Source organism: Delphinus delphis, chromosome 11, assembly GCF_949987515.2.
Source record: "Delphinus delphis chromosome 11, mDelDel1.2, whole genome shotgun sequence".
Taxonomy (NCBI): Eukaryota; Metazoa; Chordata; class Mammalia; order Artiodactyla; family Delphinidae; genus Delphinus; species Delphinus delphis.
In genome coordinates this window covers 92,120,094-92,133,751 of record NC_082693.1, presented here as the reverse complement: position 1 = coordinate 92,133,751, position 13,658 = coordinate 92,120,094, and the positions used below count along the sequence as shown (strand labels likewise).

The 13,658-nt window shown below is 48.6% G+C and overlaps 1 long non-coding RNA gene across 1 annotated transcript; it reads left to right on the top strand.

Annotated features, from left to right (window-relative positions):
- The first annotated feature begins 2,817 nt into the window (after positions 1 to 2,817).
- LOC132433333 (uncharacterized) lies at positions 2,818 to 10,515 on the top strand. Its single transcript, XR_009521121.1, has 3 exons — positions 2,818 to 2,941; positions 9,450 to 9,672; positions 9,998 to 10,515. It is a non-coding gene; the product is annotated as an uncharacterized lncRNA (long non-coding RNA).
- Positions 10,516 to 13,658: the final 3,143 nt, after the last annotated feature.

Genomic DNA, 13,658 nt, shown 5'->3' with positions numbered 1-13,658 from the left:
TTTTTTGTTTTTTTAATATTTATTTATTTATTATTTATTTGGCTGCTTTGGGTCTCTAGTTGTGGCATGCACACGGGATCTAGTTCCCTGACCAGGGATCGAACCTGGGCCCCCTGCACTGGGAGCACAGAGTCTTAACCACTGGACCACCAGGGAAGTCCCATGGTTGTCAGTATGAAGTCGAACCTTCCAGACCTTGTGCATGGATTTATATTCAAACATGGATTCAACAAATATTGACCAAGCACCTGCTCCTTGGCTGGGGAGCTCCAGGGTAGATAGGGTGAACAAGACAGGATCCCTGCCCTCATGGAACTAACATTCTAATGGAGAAGACAGGCAGGGAACAAATAAAGCAACAGAGATCATTTTAGATGGTGAAAGGGGCTTGGAAGAGAATAAAGTAAGACACTGTGACAGAGAACCATGGGAACAGACGGGGCTTCCAGGGAAGGCCTCTTTGTGGTGGGAACATTTGAGCTGAATGACACCCATCCCCCAAGAAAGCAAGTCGGATGCGAGCCAGTGAGAGATCATTGCAGGTAGTTGGAATCCTTCTAATTTATTCCCAGTAATAGCACGAGGCAGGATCCTGGCAGGGAAGTGCTGGCTAGGGTGGTGAGTGAGACAGGCTAGTGACTACTCTTCGTCCAGAATGATAAGGGGCAAAGGAAAAAGAAGCCCAAAGGAAGAGCAGGCATCCAGAGGAGGGCCCTGACTAGTCTGGGGAAGGATGCCATACTTTCCACTTCCCATTCTTCCTGCCAGCCTGCTTTGCAGGAGGGCTGTGATGGAGGGAGATGCAAAGGCAGAATGAAGAAAAACCCCACGGGGTGGGGGGGGGAGTGGGGGGAGAAGCTGATGTCGAATGAGCACTGGTGGGAATGGCTGAGTGAATGAATGACCAGCACTTACAGCTTACACTTATTTTCACACACAGATCTCAAGGTAAATTTCAGAAAGATGAAAGGGAGAGGAATGGCCATGGTGGGGACCTGGAGAAGCTGAGGGGGAAAAGAATGTCATCATTGCCTCTGGGAATCTCTGGCTGTTGAGTCCCCACCTGACTCTGCGCCCGCTCAGAGGCGGGGGCTGGGGGCCGCTTCTCTCTCAGAGCCGGAAGTCCACCTGTGTCTGTGCGTTCCTGGGTGTGGGAGGTGATGCCTGGTTGGCCCCATTTCACTCACCACCTACTCTCTTTGCCACTGACTTGCTGGGAGACCCTGGATAAATATGTCACCTGTCAAAGGTTCAATGTCAATATCTATAAAAGGTGGGCCTTTGCCCACCTTGGGATGCAGCAGGCCTGTTTCTAGGACTCTATCCTCCAGAAATACTATCCCAGGGGCCCCAAGATGCACATACAAAGATGGACATTGTTTGCTAACAGCAAAGCACTGGGAGCAACCTAAATGTTCATGAGGGACAGCATAATTGAGTTTCAATACAGCTGGAAAACAGAAAACCACCAGCTGTTAAAAAGAGCGTCCTGGGGGATTTCCCTGGCGCTCCAGTGGTTGAGACTCCACGCTCCCATTGCAGGGGGCGCAGATTCTGGTCGGGGAATTAGGATCCCACATGCCCACGGTGTGGCCACACACACAAAAAATATCCTGGAAACAACAAGGTCCTACTGTATAGCACAGGAAACTATATTTAATATCCTGTGATAAACCATAATGGAAAATAATATGAAAAAAAAGAATATATATATGTGTATTACTTTATATATATGTGAGTTACTTTACCGCACAGCAGAAATTAACACAACATTGTAACTCAACCATACTTCAATAAAATTTTTTTTAACAAGTGTCATGGACATACATCCTCAAAAGAAGTGAAAAAAGCTAGCTGTAAAATAACAGATATACTAGGATTCCATTTTTGCAAAACAAAATTTATATATATATAACATCTATATCATGTATACTTATGTATATAAACATGTACATGTGCAGATATATGGAATTTTAAAACATCACAAAGAAAGGAAAAAATCTACCCAAATGCTGTCAATGGTTCACTATGGGAGTGAGATGGGGGTGTGGCAAACTCACTTTTTTTTTTTAATAAACTTATGTATTTATTTATTTTGGGCTGCGTTGGGTCTTCGTTGCTGTGCGCTGGCTTTCTCTAGTTGCGGTAAGCAGGGGCTACTCTTCCCTGCGGTGCGCGGGCTTCTCATTGCGGTGGCTCCTCTTGTTGCGGAGCACGAGCTCTAGGCGAGAGGGCATCAGTAGTTGTGGCTCATGGGCTCTAGAGCGCAGGCTCAGTAGTTGTGACGCACGGGCTTAGTTGCTCTGTGGCATGTGGGATCTTCCCGGACCAGGGCTCGAACCCATGTCCCCTGCATTGGCAGATGGATTCTTAACCACTGAGCCACCAGGGAAGTCCCAGATTCACTTTTTACAAGTCATTATGGTCCGAATTTGTAACAACAGCAGGCATAACTTTTTAAAATAACAGTTTTGAGATATAATTCACATACCATAAAGTTCACTCTTGTGAACAATTCGTGGTTTTTAGTATATTCACAGGGTTGTGCAACCATTATTTTATTTAGAATATTTTCATTACCCCCCAAAGTCTGTACCCATTAGCACTCACACCCAATACCTGCCCGCCACCCCTGCCCCACCCCTGGCAACCACTATTCTGCTTTCTGTGTATTTGACTCCTCTAGGCACCTCCTATAAGTGGAATCATCCAATATTTGCTGCTGATTAATTTTAGACTCTTGCTCTGATCATAATCTTAACCAGTCACTTGAAAAAACAAATGAACTTTCTCATACCAACACAACATCGTTTGCAGTTTAATTAACAGTGCTAGAAGCGAAAGGGGCTCTAATTTTAAAACAAAAGCAGCCCCAAATAAGCAAGAGGAGATTTGCTCACACAGAGGGCCACGGCAGGTCACTGGAAGACAAGAAATCCAGGTAAGTCAGGTAGAGCAAGTATAACTTCATAATGAAAAGAATAACAGGGGAGGGAGCAGGACTTTAGGAAGTGGACCATCCTTCCAGTCTGGACAGCTTGGAGCCTCAGTACCTGTGAGCTTCTAATTCTAGGATTTCATTTTTCTAAGCTTCTCTGACTCCAAGATCCATGTGGGTCTGACCACTGTGCTTTTCTCTCAGGGCCCTACCCAGGCCCTTGGCTCTGAGCTGCTCCCTGGGGGAGCAGGGCCCTGTGGACAATAGGAACATTGTGGGACCTCGGAAGCTGGGGCCTGGAGGCATGTGGGAGGTTTCGCTGCTCTCCTGGTCCTCACTTCGCCACAGGCATGCCCTGAGCTTGCCAGGACAGCATCCTGCGCCCCCGTCCCAGCCTGCCGGGATGAGCCTCGGTTTCCTGGAATCCCAGCAATGTCTGAGGACAGGCAGCTATGCCAAGCCATTCTCCACAGACCCTACTGTTCCCCACATACTGTATATACATTCTGGAAAATCGGTCTGGGATTGGGCAAGCAAGTTTGAATCCTTACCCCAAAATGAAACAACTCTCCAATTAAACCCTCCAGAGCAGAGAGGACCATGTGCTGTCCGTCACTGGGAGGGTTCTCTCTGAGCTGGGAGTTACTCCTACTTTGCCTTCTGGGTCTGTCCCCGGAGGGGAGGCAGGTCAAAGAAGCCACTGAAATATCCAGGCTGGAAAGGACCCTTTGGGAGTAATTAGCAAAGCCCCTCAGTATACAGGAGACTGGAGCCGAGGAGGGGAGGTGCTTGCCCAGGATGATAGAGGCAGTTAGAGGGGGAGCTGGGGCCGAACCCCATCCCCAGCCCCTTACTCTCCGTGCTACAGGATGTTGGGAGGCCTCAGCCTGCCACGCTGTCCCCCGCCCCTTTTGGCTTCCTCTGAAACACGTATTGCTGCTGTTCCAAATCCTGCACAGGCTTCAAGGCCCAGCCCAGACATCACCTCCTCCCTGAAGCCTTCCCTGACAGGCCCAGATGGAAGCCACAACTCCAGGTCTTCTTACAGATTCCCAGCCTTGAATTAGATGGAAACTACAGGGAAATCCTTGCCAATTTCAGAGAGAAATTTCCACATGCCTACCCTGGAGGGACTGGCAGGCCAGTGTGGGAGACAGACATGTAAACAATCACAAAAAACAGTCACAGAAAGACAAGACAAGGGAGGTGATATAGAGATGGACAAAGTGCTATAGCACTTCCACAAGGAGCCTCTCATCTCCTGTCCGGGGACTGAGGCTTTATCCCTGAAGGCTGTGTGGAGGAAACGGCATTTGAACAGTGGCTCACACTGTGTGGCATTTATTTGTGCATATGTGTCTCTCCCCATTAGGCTGTGAGATCCGATCCTTAAGAATATTTTATTTATTTATTTATTTATTTATGGCTGTGTTGGGTCTTCTTTGTTACGTGCGGGCTTGCTCTAGTTGTGGTGAGCAGGGGTTACTCTTCGTTGCGGTGCACAGGCTACTCAAGGCTTCTCATTGCGGTGGCTTCTCTTGTTGCGGAGCATGGGCTCTAGGTGCACGAGCTTCAGTAGTTGTGACACGCGGGCTCAGCAGTTGTGGCTCGCGGGCTCTAGAGCGCAGGCTCAGTAGTTGTGGTGCACGGGCTTAGTTGCTCCGCAGCACGTGGGATCTTCCCAGACCAGGGCTTGAACCCACGTCCCCTGCATTGGCAGGTGGATTTTAACCACTGCACCACCAGGAAGTCTCCAATCCTTAGGAATATTGATGGCTTGGGACATTCCTGGTGGTCCAATGGTTAAGAATCTGCCTTCCAATGCAGGGTACTTGGATTTGTTCCCCGATTGGGGAACTAAGATCCCATGTGTCAAGGGGCAAACTAAGCCTGCACACCACAACTACTGAGCCTGCGCGCTCTAGAGCCAATGTGCCACAACTAGAGATCCCACGTGCCACAATGATGAGTCCGTGTGCCACAACGAAGACCCAATGCAGACTAAATAAATAAATAAATAAATATTTTTAAAAATATATTTTAAAAATGTATATGTATAGCTGATTCACTTTGTTATAAAGCAGAAACTAACACACCATTGTAAAGCAGTTATACTCCAATGAAGATGTTAAAAAAAATATACTGATAGATAACCTTTACTGACACTAACCGTATGCTAGACATTGTGTGTGTGTGTGTGTGTGTGTGTGTGGTGTTTTCTTCCTTCTTTCTTTCTTTTTTTTTTTTAAATTAATTTATTTATTTATGGCTGCGTTGGGTCTTCGTTTCTGTGCGAGGGCTTTCTCTAGTTGTGGCAAGCGGGGGCCACTCTTCATCGCGGTGCGCGGGCCTCTCACTATCGCTGCCTCTCTTGTTCTCTGCGGAGCACAGGCTCCAGATGCACAGGCTCAGTAATTGTGGCTCACGGGCCCAGTTGCTCCGCGGCATGTGGGATCTTCCCAGACCAGGGCTCGAACCCGTGTCCCCTGCATTGGCAGGCAGATTCTCAACCACTGTGCCACCAGAGAATCCCCTTTCTTTCTTTCTTTTTTTTTAACTTTGGCTGCACCACGCAGCATGTGGGATCTTACTTAGTTCCCCGACCAGGGATCGAACCTGTGCCCCCTGCAGTGGAATTACAGGGTCCTAACCACTGGACGTACAGGGAATTCCCATGTGGTGTTTTTCTTGTTAATGTGCATTACCTCTGGTTTCTCACAACTCTGTGAGCTTCACATGATCACTGTTTACTAATAAGGATAAAACTCTGAGAGGGTAAAGCCCTCTCGAAGCCACACAGCTGTCAAAATATGGTCAGGACGCTGTCTGGCTCTTTCTGACTTCACAAAGAACTTTCACCACAAGGATGTGCCGCTGGTGGACTGAGGCCAGCATCGTGTCTGGTTCACCCCTGCATACCTAGTTTTCACTATAAGTTCATTCACTGCTATGTACCTGTGAGTTTGGTGAGCAAGAACCTCCCAGGTGCCCCATGTCTGCAGCCCCTGGCAGCCCTGGCAGCAATGCTCCTGAAACCGTGCACCTCACATTGGGACCTGAACCTACGTGCCGGGACTCAAACCCACGCAGCCGGGACTCAAACCCAGCCCAAACCCACAGTGTTCCAACTGAGATCACACACCTGGTTTCAGGACTTAATGAAGCTCAGGTTCTTGATGTCTCATCATAGAAAGAATTCAGTGAGAGACAAAGTGGTAGGTAAGAAGTGGATTTATTTAGAGAGAAACACACTCCACAGACAGAGCGTGGGCCATCTCAGAAGGTGAGAAAGGCACCAGGGTACTGGGTTGTCAGTTTTTATAGGGGTGGGTAATTTCATAGGCTAATGAGTGGGAGGAGTATTCCAGCTATTTCAGGAAGGGGTGGGGATTTCCAGGAAGTGGGCCACTGCCCACTTTTTGATCTTTATGGCTGATCTTGGAACTGCCATGGCGCCTGTGGATGTGTCCTTAGCTTGCTGATGTGTTACGGTGAGCATATACTGAGGCTCAAGGTCTAGTGGAAGTCGACTTGTCTGCTCTCTTGGACCCATTTGGTTTTAATCAGTTTATGTCATGTCCTCGGGCTATGTTATTCTTTCAAAGGTTGTGCCCTGGGCTTCCCTGGTGGCGCAGTGGTTGAGAGTCGGCCTGCCGATGCAGGGGACCGGGGCACGAACCCCAGGAAGATCCCACATGCTGCGGAGCGGCTGGGCCCGTGAGCCATGGCTGCTGAGCCTGTGCGTCCAGAGCCTGTGCTCCGCAACGGGAGAGGCCACAACAGTGAGAGGCCCGTGTACCGCAAAAACAAAAACAAAAACAAAAACAAAGGTTGTGCCCTGCCCCCTTCCCTCCTGTTTCACTCCCAGCTCACTTCCGATGGCAATAAACAGGACTAGTACTGGAAGGCTAACAGGGTTGGTGCTCGGATGCAGATGGAATGTTCTAGGCCCTAAGTTGGGTTCCTGTGGCTCTGCAGTGGGGCTCAGGAGCAGAAATTTGGCAGGAAGGAGGAAGAGGGAGGCCAGAGGGGCCTGACTTAGAGTTGGGTCTGCAAAACCAGCCCTCGTTTATGCTTGGACTCTTTAGGGGTGACTGGGGTTACAGTTGAGGTCCTGGGGCCTGGAGCCCTCTCAACTACCCCTCAGTATCAACCCAGCCCGATCTGCAAGTCAAAAGCAGGCAGGTGGGAAACAGTTTCTGAGCCTCCCTACCCCAGGAAGGTCACCTCTCCTCTGAGGACCAAGTGACAAGGAAGGGGCTGTCAGGCTGGAGAGATTTCTGTCAGCCAGAAGGTCAGACCACCTGCCAAGGCTGTCAGACGCTAGAAAAGGACTGTTTGTCTCCCACCTACCTGACTGTCTACACGGAACTGTGAGCAAGGCAGCTCTTCCCATTTGAAACAGAACATGAGACTTTCCTGCAGAAGCTCTGAGTGAGTTGTTTTCCCGGTAGATAGAACAGAGAGAGGTTAGCAAGGGCGAACCTCATCTCCAGGTGACACAATACAACACAACTGGGACGGGTAAGGGTAACAGCAAACACTTGTATCATGCTCGACAGCTTTATGTGCTGAGGCTCAGAGGGGCCCAGGGAGGCGGGTGGGGAAGAACTACTCACTCCATTTGATGCACGAGGAAGCAGAGGCCCAGAGAGTTAAGCAACCTGCCTGAAATCTCCCAGCTTCTAAGAGGGCAGTGTCAGGACTTGTATCTAGGCCTCCTGCCTGATCAGAGAGTGGAGAAGGCCACCCTCCAGGTCCACCAGCCCCAGGGAGAGAAATGGGAGTGGGGGTGGGAACAGGAGGAAGGTACCTTAATCAAGGGCGGGGCCAGGAATACAGCCGCAGGTTTGATAGGAATGTGGAGCTGGGAACCGGGATGACTTGCTGCTTCCGGTACCCGCCTCCTTCTCAGAAACATCAGGAAAGTTGCTGGTCAGGCTTTGGATCAAATTGGCCGCCCCCTGCCTCCCTCTCGACCTCTTCCTGATGTGCTTCCCCCACCCCACAGCCTGGCTCCTGACCCCAAGCCACAGCCCAGGCCGGCCCCTCTCCAGTGTGCGGGGCAGGTGGGCACGGGGATGAAAGGCCATCGGGAGGAAGAGCCAGTGCAGCACACCCACACTCTTCATTTGCTGAAGAGTGAATACATTCATCATTTATTCACTCTATGCATCTGCCTTCTAGAAAGGATTTAAGGCACACCATCACTTATTGATACACTTATATCGTTTCATTTGATGAACCCCATTGATTCACTTCCTTGTACCTTCATCATTCATTCATTCAACTAATTCTCTTTATTGCAAAGGCCATTGCTCCCAACTGCTGCCTCCCTTTTCTCAGGTATTCACGGGGGCTCCTGGCCCATTTAATCCTAGAATGTTACCCAGAATTCTAGAACTGCAGGGCTGCAGCCTTCAGACAACAGCAGGTCTCAGTGCCTCATTTTGCAGATGAGGAGGTGGTCAGTATCCACCGAAGGCCAAGGCCATTCCGGGAAGAGAAGCCCCATCTGGGGCTTGCAGTCCAGTCCACACTGTGGAAAGGAAGCCAAGGCCACCAGAGGCTGGTCTGTGTGGCGAGGAACCAGCTCCAGCCTTGGGGTCTGAAGAGCAGGGTTCCGGCCCCAGCTGTTCACTGCCTCTGCCCAAGTCTTACACCCTGGGCATCTCCACCTGGATGTCTCACAGGGTCCTTGAACTCCTGTCTGAACCCAGTTCTCTACCCACCTTCACATGCTTCCTGTTTCAAACCTGCCCACTCACCCCATCTCAATCGTGGTTCCACTGTCTCCGCAGCTGCAAAAGCCAGAAGACTGGGCATCTCCCCGCCCCTGCCCCTGCATATCTGGCCAACTGCCAAGTCCTGCCCTCTGTAACCTCCCAAATGGCTCTTGAATTCTCCAGCCTCTCTCCACCCCTGCTGCCACCACTCTGCACGAGCCCCAGCTCCTCTACAGCTGGGCTGCTCTAGACAAGTGTCTCAGCCTCTCTGTGAACTGGTCTCCACACTGTCCCTACACAGACTTGCCTTGGGTCCACCAACGAGCAGGGAGTAGAGAAAGCCCCTGGGTGAGTCTGCAAGCTCCGAGTCCCAGCTCCACCATGAAGTAGCCTTGCTGATCCATATACTCTATGCCTGTGATTTCCAAGGTCATGGCCAGCTAATAATAATGGACTTCATTCGCTAATCACACACTACAGCCAGGTGCTGTGCTAAGTACTTTATATAATTTAATCAAGTGAAATGCTACCCATTTTATAGATGAGGAAAGTGAGGCACTGAGAAGCTAAGTAACTTGGCCCATGGTTACACAGCTAGTATGTGGAGTCGGGATTCAAACCCAGGTCTGGCCAAGCCCGAGCCACACACTTTGCTGTGCTGCCTTCTCTTGCCGGTGCAGGAACTTTTGGTAACTGGCACCACCCAGAGCTCCCCATTCCCTGCTAATTAAACCCTCACTCCCTTTATGCGTGGGAGGATTATGAACCTGCTTCTTCCACTCCAGGCAAGCTGGAATAAAAACCCTGCGAACTGGCTGCAGCTGCTTAAAGCCCTGCGTTCCTCAAGCTGTACCAGGCGGAGTTCAGCTGTGCCTGCCCCCTCACAAGGGCTGCCGGCTGCCCAGCACTGCCGCGGGACACGGGCCAAGACACTGGGAAACGGCCCAAGCCAGGCTCTCACACACTGGCTCTGTGTGACCTTGAGCTCCTCAAATGGCCCATCTACTGGTAAGAAGGGTGCTGAGGCTGATGTGTATAAAACTGATGACTAATAAGAAGCTGCAGTATAAAAAAACAAACAAACAAAAGAACCACTAATACGAAACTTTCTTTGGGTTATTTGTATGGAAATATGTTAATATAAATGTTTCAGACATTACATGAAATTTCTAAAAATCTTATATGTTCTGGTATAATGTTATAAGTCATAATTCTAGTTATTACTTTAAAATGTATATCTCAGAAATAACTAAATTTCCTTGTCAATTGCATTATTATGAACTTTCATCAAATCTTTAACCGTGGTCATTTTTAAGTCTTTTGTCATTTACAGACAGTTCTGGGTGTACTCTGATGCTTTCGCAAAAATGTTCCTATAAAAGGGTTCCATCTTCAAGGAATTCATGGAAAAGACTCTGACGAGGACAGGTTTCTGGTAGCTGACTCTACTGCTGAACTGAATGAATAAGCATTTTCAGAACTCTAATGGAAAACTGATGAATTCATAAAAGTGCTAACAAAAGATCAAGATGAAAAAAAATTAATTACATGGACTGAGTGAACTGATGAGGATGATTATAATTTTTGTGACTTTCTGTTTGAATAAAAAAAAATTCCCACAAGGACTCAGAGGCAAAAAATATACAAATCAATTTTCACTGCAAAGTAAAGGAGCTGTTACAGTGGAGGATTACTGGACTGAATGCCAATATTATGACATAGCATGAGTGTGTTTCATGTTTGGTAATTGCAATCATTGTTGCTTTTATTGTGGTCATCCACTTACGATGCTTGGTGTCAGTTTATTTATCTCTTGTAAAAATAAAATGCAGTGTGTGTGTGTGTGAAAAAAAAAGTGAATGCATGTTATATTTTATTAATAAAATACACATAAAAGGACTTCCCTGGTGGCGCAGTGGTTGAGAGTCCGCCTGCCGATGCAGGGGACACAGGTTCGTGCCCCGGTCCGGGAAGATCCCACATGCCGCGGAGCGGCTGGGCCCGTGAGCCATGGCCACTGAGCCTGCGCGTCCGGAGCCTGTGCTCCGCCACGGGAGAGGCCACAACAATGAGAGACCCGCGTACCGCAAAAAAAAAAAAAAAGCACATAAAATATTTTCCCCAAAACCTAAAAAAAAATAAAATTAAATTTAAAAATAAAATTTACTGTTAAGAAGCAGAAAAAAAAAAAAGAGTGCTGAGGGACCGGGTGAGACACAACACACCTTGTCCTGGCATAATTTTAGTGACAGAGACAGGAGACTCTGACATGAATTATGAGACTCTGGTGGTGAAATCAAAACAAGTTAACACCGGGGGTGCTCAGGTGCGTCTATATCCTATGAGTCACCAGTGCCAAATGTCAGGACTGGTTGTGGGTACAGAAGAGACAGTACTGCATGGGCCATTCTTAACGAGGCCAGGGAACCAGGGTGTACACAGGCACTGGGGGCGGGAGTGCAGTAAGGCCTGGCTGGCACTGGCCTGGCGATCCAAACGCTTGGCAGGATCCCAATGCTGCCACTCGTTAGACTCCAGCAAGGTAACAGATGAAGTGCCTGGAAAGCTACCAAGAGCTCTATGAATGTTTGGACTTATTACATATTAACTAAGAGGCTGCTTTTGGTTTTCCTTCCTTTTGGAGGAAGGATGGCATCCCAGAGACAGCACAGCCTTTAGAACTGGGCTGACCTGGGTTCTGTCCTGGGTCCTCTTTAGCTCTGGGAACTTGGACAAGTTGTGTAACCTCCCTGGTGGAGAACGGCCTCCTAACTCAGACTTAGTCACAGCCTTTATAGTCTCGACAAGGCCTATATGACTCCCCATGACCGGGAGCTTCACTGGTCTCTGGCCTCTTCCTCCCTCGCCCTTGCTAGCTCTGCTCCAGCTGGCCTTTTCACTACATTCTCTCAACATACGAAACATGCTCTGACCTCAGGGCCTTTGCACTTGCAGTTTCCGCTTCCTAACACTTTCTTCAGGTATCTGCAATGTGGCCTCCTTGCCCCCTGCGTGTCTCTGACCAAATGATACCAATTAGTGTGATCTCTTCTGACCATCCAATTCAAAAGGGTAACTCCTACCCTGGATTTTTCTGCACAACATACGTCGCCATCCAACATACTATACATGCTCTACCACCTGTCTCCACTCATTAGAATTTAAGTCCCATAAGGACAAGGGCTTTTTTTCTTTATAACTGAAAAATTAAATTGTTATTTGTTTTCTAGGGGTTTTGTTTTTTACCCACTTCCTTTTCCCTCTCACCTAGCAGTGCCTGGCTGGCTCACTTGTAGAAAAAAGGATACAACCTTCTGTGCATAAAATCCTATAATGTGCCGGATACACAGCAGGCATTCTATTAGACACCTAGAGCTGCCGCAGCAAATTACCACAAAGTTAGTGGCTGAAACAGAAACTTATTCTCAGTTCTGGAGGTGAAAAGTCCAAAATCAAGGTGTCAGCTCTAGGGGAGAGCACTTCCTCGCCTCTCGTAGCTTCTGGTGGCTCCAGGCGTTTCTTAGCTTGCGGCTGCATCACTCTAATCTCTGCCTGTCTTCATGTGGTCCCCTCCTCCCTGTGTGTCTGTGTCTAAGGACACTTGTCATTGGATTTAGGGGCCACCTGGATAATCCAGGGTGCACTCATCTTGAGATCCTGAACTCACATCTTTATCCAAACGTCACACTGATAAGTTCCAGGGGTTAGGACATAGACGTATCTTTTCGGGGACCAGCATTCATTAACTACTAGGAAACAAGGATACAGAAGAGCTTATGAATTCCAAGCACGGGGGAGAAATAAATAACTGAGCATCTCACTTATTCCTCACGACTGCCCAGTAAGGCAGATTCTACTATCCTTGTTTACATGCAAGGAATGGGGCTCCTGCAAGCAGGAGCTTCCACCCCAAGAGCCATACTGGTGTCCACCCGAGTGACAGGTGACACCCCAGATAAGGAGGAAGCCAGTTCACCCAGCTCCAGCCACTGCCATCCCCATGCCAAGCCCCTGGAGCAGGCCCAGCTCTGCCTGGCCGCAGGCTCTAGGGACCCTCAGGTGTGCCCAGAGGTCACATAGTAAGTTAGTGAGACAATTCAGACTTGAATCTAGGTGTCATGCCTTCAAGCCAGCGGCTCTTTCCATGTTCTCAAGCTCCCTTATAACCAGAAAACTCAAAAGGAACCAGCATAAAGCCTAGCTTGAGAATTCACAGCAACCCTGTCACTGGGTGGGGGGTAGCAACCTCATCAGCTACACCCATCCAAGTTCCAGGAAATATTCCCTTGCTTTGGAGCTAATATAGACCACGCAGCGCGGCACACAGGATCTTACTTCCCAGACCAGGGATGGAACCCGTAACCCCCTACAGTGGAAGCGCGGAGTCCTAACCACAGGACCGCCAGGGATGTCCCGACCATGCAGATTTTGATGGGGTATTTATTGCTGTTTCACCTCTTGCTGCCAGTCTTAGGGTAGGGCTTTCTAAAGTATAACCACAAGTTTGAGAAACAAAAGACCTGCCTTCACTACCCACTGCTTTGGCCTTGGACAAGCTATTTAATTACTCTGAGCCTCACTTTCCTCATCAATAAAACCAGGATTCCACATCTACCCATCTCCAGAGTGAGATAACGCATGAACAGTGTTCAGACCATTCTGAGGGCCTTACTCCTGAATATAAAGTTTCTACAGCTCCAGGAACATTTGATCTTTGATGGGTAGGTTGTGTGAGTTACCTGAGACAACCAGTTTCAGTAAGGTTTGTTATTATTATAGATCAGTATGATCTGTGCTTTGTTAGAAAAGATTAGAAATTGGCTCTGATAACAGTGTGGGCTGCTCAGTTTTGGGATGCGGAAGATGCCATCTCAAAGAAATACCCAAGATGGCAGATCCCATATGGTTGTTTAAGGGAGGGATGGCAGAGAGAGGGAAAAACAGACACAACTCAGCTGTGACTGGCCGTGAAGGTTCCGGCAGACAAGCAGTAG